Genomic DNA, 8,667 nt, shown 5'->3' with positions numbered 1-8,667 from the left:
CTAGAGGGTTTGCCTTTAACATTTTAGATGTTGGGCAGCTGTAGAAGAGATTCCTCAGCAGCCAGTCTTTTTTTTTGGTGAAATGACAATCAGCATGCATGACACGCTGACGTCATTCCACTGAAAACGAAATGAGCTGATCAGCTCATTGGTACGCTGGGAATACCTGAGCCCCCGAGAACTAATCTGCATAGGGGAGGTATTATGGGAAAGGGTACAATCTCCCCTGCTTTGGGGGTGCTGCAGGAGGGCGATCCCAAAGGAGGGATCCAATCACTAGACATTAGAGACGATGATTGCGGGGGGTGCCCTCATGGACCAATGCTCTCCCCCTTTCCCTGGGCCCCATAAGACTTTCTGCGCCCCTGTGGGGAGCAAGGGTGTTTTCACTCCCAACCTTTCCCAAGGGGGCAGATAGCCCTATAGACACCTGGAGACCTATTACACATAGGGTGCACTTTCACTGTTTGTGCCAGGCGCACCTGTTTTAAGGTGTTAGGATTTCACGGCATGGGCGTGATAGAAGACCTTGACATGTGTTTTTGTTCTCAGGTTTCCCCGGTGTCCTTTACATACAGTCCCTACTGCGTGAATTCTCTTGCATGCGGATAATTTTTAGACGCTCCCTTATCCACGTAAAGGGACTCGTCGGAACCTAGCCATTGCTTGGCTTACTGTTCCAGTACCACGCCCCTTTCCTTGCTTCCTGGTTCCGAGAGGCTCTGTCCCGCTGCGTTCGCTCCTTTGCTCCGGTCTCCTCTCGTCTTCTGGATTACCTACCCTTCACCCTTGGTTAATTGACAACAGGTAGTCTCCCTCTCCTTCCGTCGTTCCTCCAGCCCGGAGAGTGGCGCTCCGCTCTTGCCGGGAACCTATTGCCCCGCCCTTGGAGCTCGGAGCTCTTCGGAGGGATTGCTCTCCTTCCTGTGACCAGGGCTATACTTGTTTACCATTTGCTGTAGATTCCGCTTGACCGGACGGTCATTCAGGAACTCCTCATTATTTTTGGAAGCCCTGCTGCTGGCGGGCATCCTGGGGCTCCTCTTTAGTTTTTTATACCCTGCTGAGAGAGAGCTCACTCCGCCTGGAATCGTTACCCGGGCCAGGTGGCTCTCCTCTTGAGTGTGTAGCTGTTCCGCTTTCTGTTCCCCAGGAGAGCCGGCCAGTGCACCTTAAGCCCTTCCCCTTTAATTTTTGTGTATGTTTGGTGAGTGTGCGTGTCCTTTCCTGAGTCCTGCTCTTTAAGACCTGGCATCATATTTCCCAGGCATCATATTTCCCAGGCCACGCTCTTCAGCAAGGACTCTTTTCAAGGCAACCCATGGACTTCAATGGGGTAAGTGATCTTTGTATAAAACACATGTCAATGTATTTAAAAGGTCGACCTTTGAATATTGTTTAGTGGGTTATTGCATGTCCTGTTTTCTTACAGCCCCGACTACACTAGCCAGACCTGCATCCGCCCTGTTGCTTAAAACCCCTCGTATGGGGAGAGTGGTGGACACTCCTTGGGTTTTCTTATAGGATTCCCTGAGCACAAAAGTACACGTATCTGTGAGTTTTACAGATGATATCTATTCAAACAATCATTGTCCATATCTGTGCATCCAAGTTATGAAAAAGTCCTTATTTTTATTTTCTCAGTCCAGATGATCACGAAGACTTGTAGGTACAGCAGTACAGTCTTGGTACAGTATACAACAGCCAAACGCCAACACGTGTTTCGTCAAGGGACATCTCCCAATGACTTCCTCAGGGAGTTGCAAAACAGACAGGATGGTATCAAGGACCTTTGTTATATAATTCACCTTCAAATGAACTTGCAACTATATCGCTAATTAATGTCTTCCAAATTATAGTGTTCTCGTTTTAGAGGAACAGGCAATATCAGCCTTCGTTCTCTGGAACCATCAAGCGTATCTCGGGTTCCCGTAGCAAAACGTGTAACCGATCCTCTTGTCAACACGCCGTATTGACAAGAGGAACGAGAACACTATAATTTGCAACTCCCTGAGGAAGTCATTGGGTGATGTCCCTTGACGAAACACGTGTTGGCGTTTGGCTGTTGTATACTGTACCAAGACTGTACTGCTGTACCTACAAGTCTTCGTGATCATCTGGACTGTGAAAATAAAAATAAGGACTTTTTCATAACTTGGATGCACAGATATGGACAATTATTGTTTGAATAGATATTATCTGTAAAACTCACAGATACGTGTACTTTTGTGCTCAGGGAATCCTATAAGTTTGCTCTATTGTGACAACAATTACTCTGTAAATTGCTGTCTCTTGACAGCGGTGGGTGGTAGCTGTCTTTGGTTCCCTTGATGCCACTTCAAAATAATCCTTTCTAGATTTATTGCTGCATGGGCTATGCGCTGGTAATACCTCACCACTTACTCTTTCAAATTGTACTCCTTGGATTTTTCCGCCATACTTTTAGGGAACAGCTGTCAGGAAAGTGTTTACTGTTGCATTCTTGGTACTGTTTTCTGGAGGTTCAGGGGATTCCTCTTCGTTCCTGTGGAATCTGGCTTGTATCCTTTTAACCTTGACATAAGGTGTGCCTGGCGCCAACAGGGAAAGTGCCCCCAATTAAATTAAAGGCACCGCTCCCAGGGCAGCCGCGAAGACGTGCTGCCCTAGGGGCAGTGCATTCAAGTGAAAAACTGAGCGGCTTTTAAGCAGCCACTCCATGTTTCACTGTGCAGGTGGCAACCTGCCTGCATTTTTAAGAGAGGAGATAAATCCCCTTGCAGGTGGTTGCAGTGAAGGTCTGCAATTGCCTTCAAGGCGATGTCTGGGGCGGGTCCATATGAGTCCCTTTTACCTCTCTAGAGGGCTGCCATCAGGGGGTGCACTCTCAGCACACCTCCTGGCAGCTTCTTTGCCTCTGCTATAATATGGCGCAGAGGCAAAAGCATTCTCTCATATGCATGGGGCCACGCCCCATGCAAATGAGGTACCTCCCCCTGGTGATAGCGTTGGCACTATATCTGTGCCAAGCGCTATCTGTATTACAGAAAAGGCCGCACAAGCGTCTGTGACCCTTTCTGTAACACCAAAGTGCCCCGATGGTATGCAAAGCAAGCGCACATGGCTATTGTGTCCCCAGGGCACTTTCGATACTACGGCTCCTGGTTTTTTTTTTTTGTACAGTGTGTTTTTTGGGGAGAGAAACCCCCAGGGCATGGGTCTGTGTTCCCCTAACCGGGCCCCATTAGTAATTCTGCTTTTTCATGGGTTGGATGGCAGAATTCACCACCAATGTGGGCCGAAAGCCCACTAGACATCAGAGCTTACTTTTCAGCATTTTTGGGGGGTGGGGTAGCTTCCCCAATGGCATGAGCCTATGCTCCCCAAGTCCCAGGCCCCATTAGTCTTTCTGACCCATACCCAGGGCTGAATAGCGGTGTTTATTGCAAATCTGCCCCCTGGGGGGTCAGAAAATTCAATACACAACAGGGATATATTTTATTGTTGTAGAAAAAAATAGTGTGCGGGTGGACCACCCTGGGGTTGGACCTGTCCTCCAGGCCTAAAACCCCAACAGCATTTATGCCCACCTGGGGCGCAGCGCCCCATGCACATGGCAAGCAAGAGGAAGTGTTGATTTGTTTGGGGGGGTCGTAGCTTTGACTTTGAGTAAATCCAAATTTACTCCTACTTAACATGGTGATTAGTGTGCTATTCTGGATCATGCTCTGCCACCCAAGGAAACCAAATAAGCTCAGCCATTTAGAAAACAAGACACCCAGGGAACTCTAGGATGGTATGCATTGCATGAATCCCACAATGTCCTGTAAAACTCAAACTTTGCCTAAAATCATTCATTTTTCTCTGTGAAGTAAAGTTCCAGAATCTGTGGGGAATTACAAATTTCCTACTACCCTGTGTTTCGCCACTTATAGCAATAAAAACAGTACCCCATGTGAGGCTGACCGAAACACCTTCATCACAAAAGGCCCCAAAATGAAACACAGAGAAATCAGCAGTAGGGGTAGTGGCGGTATTTGAGCCCGGGTTGAAAGGTCACTCAGAAAAAACTATCATACCCAGACATTCTGAAAACTAGACACCCGGCGGAAGGCCAGTTTGATGTGCCTTGTGTGGAATTTTGTGGATCCCTGCAGCTTCTGGTAGTTTACGACACAAAAATGAAAGGAAAATGTATGACTTTCGGCAAAGTTTTCAGAAATGTCTAGGTTTAGTCGGTTTCCATGGGTGGCCGCAGAACCTAGGCCCAAATATCGCCACTACCACCGCTGCCAAATCAGTTCATTTTTAGGTCACGGCTAAGCGCGCGGAAGCGCGTTCTCGCCAGAGACCTTTTGTCGGCGTGTCTGCTTTCCAGGAGACAATCCTGGCCGCGCGCATCTCCTTGAAGGCGATTTGAAACTGGCACGCGCACAAGTACGAGCGCTCAATTGACTTTGTTGCAAGTTTCTTGCAATGCGCGTTTAGAGTGCGGCAACGAGCGTTTAGAGTGCGATTAAACGTGTAACTTTCAGTTTCTTTTAAGCAGCGTGTTTCATGGCATGATCGAAAATGCGGTGAATGTAAGCGAGGCCTACATGAGGTGGTCGCTTTATTTAGGCTCACAGGAGCTAAGCAACTACTGTCAAAGACGCCTTTCTTTCTCAAACGTTTGTAGTTGGGTGAAATTGTCAATTTTATCGGGAAATTTGAGTATTTCTTTTATTTTGAACTAAGTCTATTTTTTTTAATTGTCAGACGTATATTCGAATCTTATGACAACTGGACATTGAGGTAGGTGCATGCCACGTTTAACAAACTAGTGTTGGTCTCTGTTGTACTTCACTTTATTCACGTGCGAAACCAGGACTAGGATGTTGGAGGAATTGCATTGGAACAGACCACCGAGTTGAAAGTTGGTTACTTGAATTAATTGACAGGCTGCAGGTTACGAGTTCTGATCCTCTCCCTCTATTTTACGTACTTCAGAAGGTCGGTACATTGGGTATAAAAATGGAAAATAGTAGCACCAGTTACACTAGACAATGGCTGTATAAAATACACACTATTATTTGCATGTGTCTGGCACTGCAGCTCGGAGCCTACGTGACTAAAAATAGAGTGCTCCTCTCTGCCCTCTACACTAATGATCGAAAATGCTCCATATCGTAAGGTGTTTACACGCATGCGCATACACAGAGACACACACACACTCACACATGAGCGCCCATGCACGCACGCACCCACACATACAGAGAACCCGCCGTCGCATACACACACACGTGCACACACACACAAGTGCACCGAGCGCCCGCCCCCCCTGGGCCCACTTACCGCCACTCCGGACTTCAGCCGCCACCGCGGGGCTGTCCCTCGGGCATGGGAGCCCTGGGTCACCAGCACGGCTTCTCTCCGTGGGCACGTGCACGGGCTTCCAAAGCCGGAATTCCCGCCCCTCGGAAGGTTTCGGTTTCGCTCACGTCTGGATCGCTGGGGGCGTGTGGTGAGTACCCTTCATTTAGAACCTGCCCTTCGCCAAGGATATTGTTGCATCCTATCAAAGCTTGTTTATATTTACTTTTTGAGGCACCATGAGTTTAACTTGCCAGAACCCCTTGCATTTCTTGTTTTTGGTGAGGTTTAAATGATGAACTGGACACAGTTGATTTGGGGATACCCGAGATCTCTGCAGAAGGCACTGAACCCCACCCCAGGCTGCCGTGTTTGGCACTTTGAATCTGACAGCCACGCTTCAGTTGTTTTTGTTCGACTGTACAAAGCTGTCTGGCATGACACTGCTCTCTTTAAATATAAATATGCATTTTTCTGAAGAGGAATTTGAGACTGTGGAGATTTTAAGGGCTCTAGATTTGGGAAGATCAGGAAACTAGCTTGCCCAAGATCACACAGTTTGTTCAAGTGGCGCTTCCGAAATTTCACCAGGTATCACCTGGTTCCACAAGTGTATCCAAATGTCACATCTTTCCCCTGCTTCTCTTGTGAGGCTTGTTTACCCAGACACACGGCCTATCCTTGCCTAAAATCCCCCAGACGCTCCGAGTCTTGCCATGTGCGCCTGTCACATGCGACCGGCCTTGCGTTCTTTCACAGGGTGACCAGCTTCTATTTATGGGAGCGTTAAGTGCCGCTAACACCCCTTACCAGCAGACACCCTGAACATAAGACGCCCAGGCTGGGCATAAAAAACGGGGGCAGGGAAGGGTCACGCTGGGATGGGTATTTGTGTGGCGAGGTCCTGGCCCCAGTCCGTCCTTGAAGAAACACGGAGACGGAGGGCAGCTGGCATTTGAGGATTCTCAAGGTTTAATTGAAGGTTGGCAGGGCTGGGGTACAGTCATGCACAGACTGGCACACCAGTTATTTATAGTGCTTAGAAACCATGCTGGTGGCACTAAGTGCTGGTCCTAGCAACCTTTGACCAAACCGCATGTTTGATTGCGAATGTGGTTTTTGCCACATTTTCCGCATAATTATTTTTAATCACTTTTGTTGAGAAAATTCTTTAATTGCATCGGCAGGGTGCCTCAAAACACGAGAGCCACGAAACGGCAAGCAGTGGGAAACTGTACACCAAACAAATGGCTATGCGCTTCAGCACGTGCGTCTGTGCACGTAACAGGCACACAGGTGCATCAAATAGTCTATCCAAGACCAGCCAATATCAAGTATAAACCATAAACTGAGTAAAGTAGCATCTGTTATTTACAGTGCTTAGAAAACAGCACAAGTGTGGTATATAGTGATATGCAAAACTAGGAGTTAAAAATTATCTCTAAATGCATTGGTCTACTCCAAACGTACAGGCCACTCTGCGAGATAACCGACCTCTAAACCATGCCAAAAATACCAGTCACCCACCAATCCCAGAACCGAGGCGAAGCTATTGGCAATGTAAATGACAATGCCATTTATTGATGATTTAAAAAAGAAAAAAAAAATGTCATGAGCAATGCCAATAGCTCTACCTTTAATGATGCCGAGACCATTGCATTGTAAATGCTTGTTTAAATATGTAATGTTGATGTCTCCACATTCTGTTTTGGGTCCTTTCTTTTCTCGGGCGCTCGGCCCACCACACATGTGAGGTCCACTTTTATCATGATACTTGAGTGAACGCTAAGTGGTAGAAAATATCTCGTTCAGCTCAGATTCCAGATCTCTCCATCACAGAACTATGAGGAAAACGTGTTTTTAGCCAAAGTTTGAAGTTTGCAAGGTCGTCTGCGTAAAGAAACCTGGTAATAGCCATGCAAGTCTTCCACCCTGGACTCCTCTGGGGGTCTAGTTTTCATCATTGTGCAGCTTTGGTGGGTTTCCCTAGATGTTGACTGAGCTGGTCCCAAAATTCACAGCTTCCCAAAATTAAAAAGAAAAGGGTTGGTTTTCAGTGAAAAAGTTAATGTGTACATGTTGCATTTTGGGCCCTTCCCTGTTGTGGGCACTAGGCCCACCCACACAAGAAGTACCATTTTTATCTGTAGACTTAGGGGAACTTTAAATGGTAGGAAAATTGTGGCTCCCCCAGACTCCAGAACTCTCCATCACAGAAATGTGAGGACAACGTGTTTTAGACAAAGTTGGAAGTTTATAACGGCTACTGGGTAAAAGAAGCCTTGTGAGAGCCATGCAAGTCATAGCACCCTGGACTTCCTCGGGTGACTAGTTTTTAGAAATATACAGGCTTGGCAGGTTTCCCTGGTTGCCGGCTGAATTAGGGCCCAAATTCCACAGCCACTGACACTGCAAAAAAGGGTCAGTTTTTTGGTGTAAACATTTTAACTGTCCACGTTGCGTTTTATTTAATCTGTCCACGCTGTGTTTTGGGCCTTTTCCTGTCGGGGGTTGAGGTCCCACCACACAAGTGAGGTACCATTTTCTTCAGAAGACTTAGGGGGACCTTGGATGGTAAGCAATTTGAGGCTCCCTGCAGACTGCAGAGCATGCCCTTACAAAAATATGAGAAAAATGTATGTTTTATCTGCAGTTTGTGGTTCGCAAGGGCTTTGGGGTAAAATAAGCCTTGTTGGAATCGCTCAAGTCCCACCACCCTGGACACCTCCAGGTATTTGTTTGTCAGAAATATCTTGGTATGGTAGGTTTTCCCGGGTGGTGGCTGAGATAGCGCCCAAAATCTGGAGCTTCCCAAGTTGCATATCGAGTTTTGAGGTGTATTGTGTTGCAAGCGTTAGGCCCAGCCACAAAAGTGAGGTACCATTTTTATTTGGAGTTGTGTGGAAATGCATAGTAGTAGAACATTTGCAATTACCTATTGCATTTCTTTGCATTTAATTGTTCCAAATGTATGCCAGTGTAAAAGTGCAAAATTCTCCCTGAATCAGATGCTAGTATGGGTACGCATAGATTCAGAGACGCACAAAAAAACACTGCTCTAAAAATCAGAATCTGGTATACATTTTAAAAATACCTAGGTTTCCTTCATAACATTTTTTACCATATGATTGCTCTATACTCGATACACAATGAAAAACCATTGCAAGGTGAATCTCAGTTGTGGCTCTGTGTACCTCAGGTTAATGGAGTACCATCAAACCATATATAGCCCCATCACTAGAAGGTCTAGTGGACGCAACGCTGTATTGCTTTTTTAATTCAGCCATTGTGACAAGAAATTAACGATTTAAATATTGTCATGAATAGCTGTTTTTT

The sequence above is a fragment of the Lissotriton vulgaris genome, chromosome 9 (genome assembly GCF_964263255.1).
Source record: "Lissotriton vulgaris chromosome 9, aLisVul1.2, whole genome shotgun sequence".
Taxonomy (NCBI): Eukaryota; Metazoa; Chordata; class Amphibia; order Caudata; family Salamandridae; genus Lissotriton; species Lissotriton vulgaris.
This window is presented reverse-complemented; position numbering follows the sequence as displayed.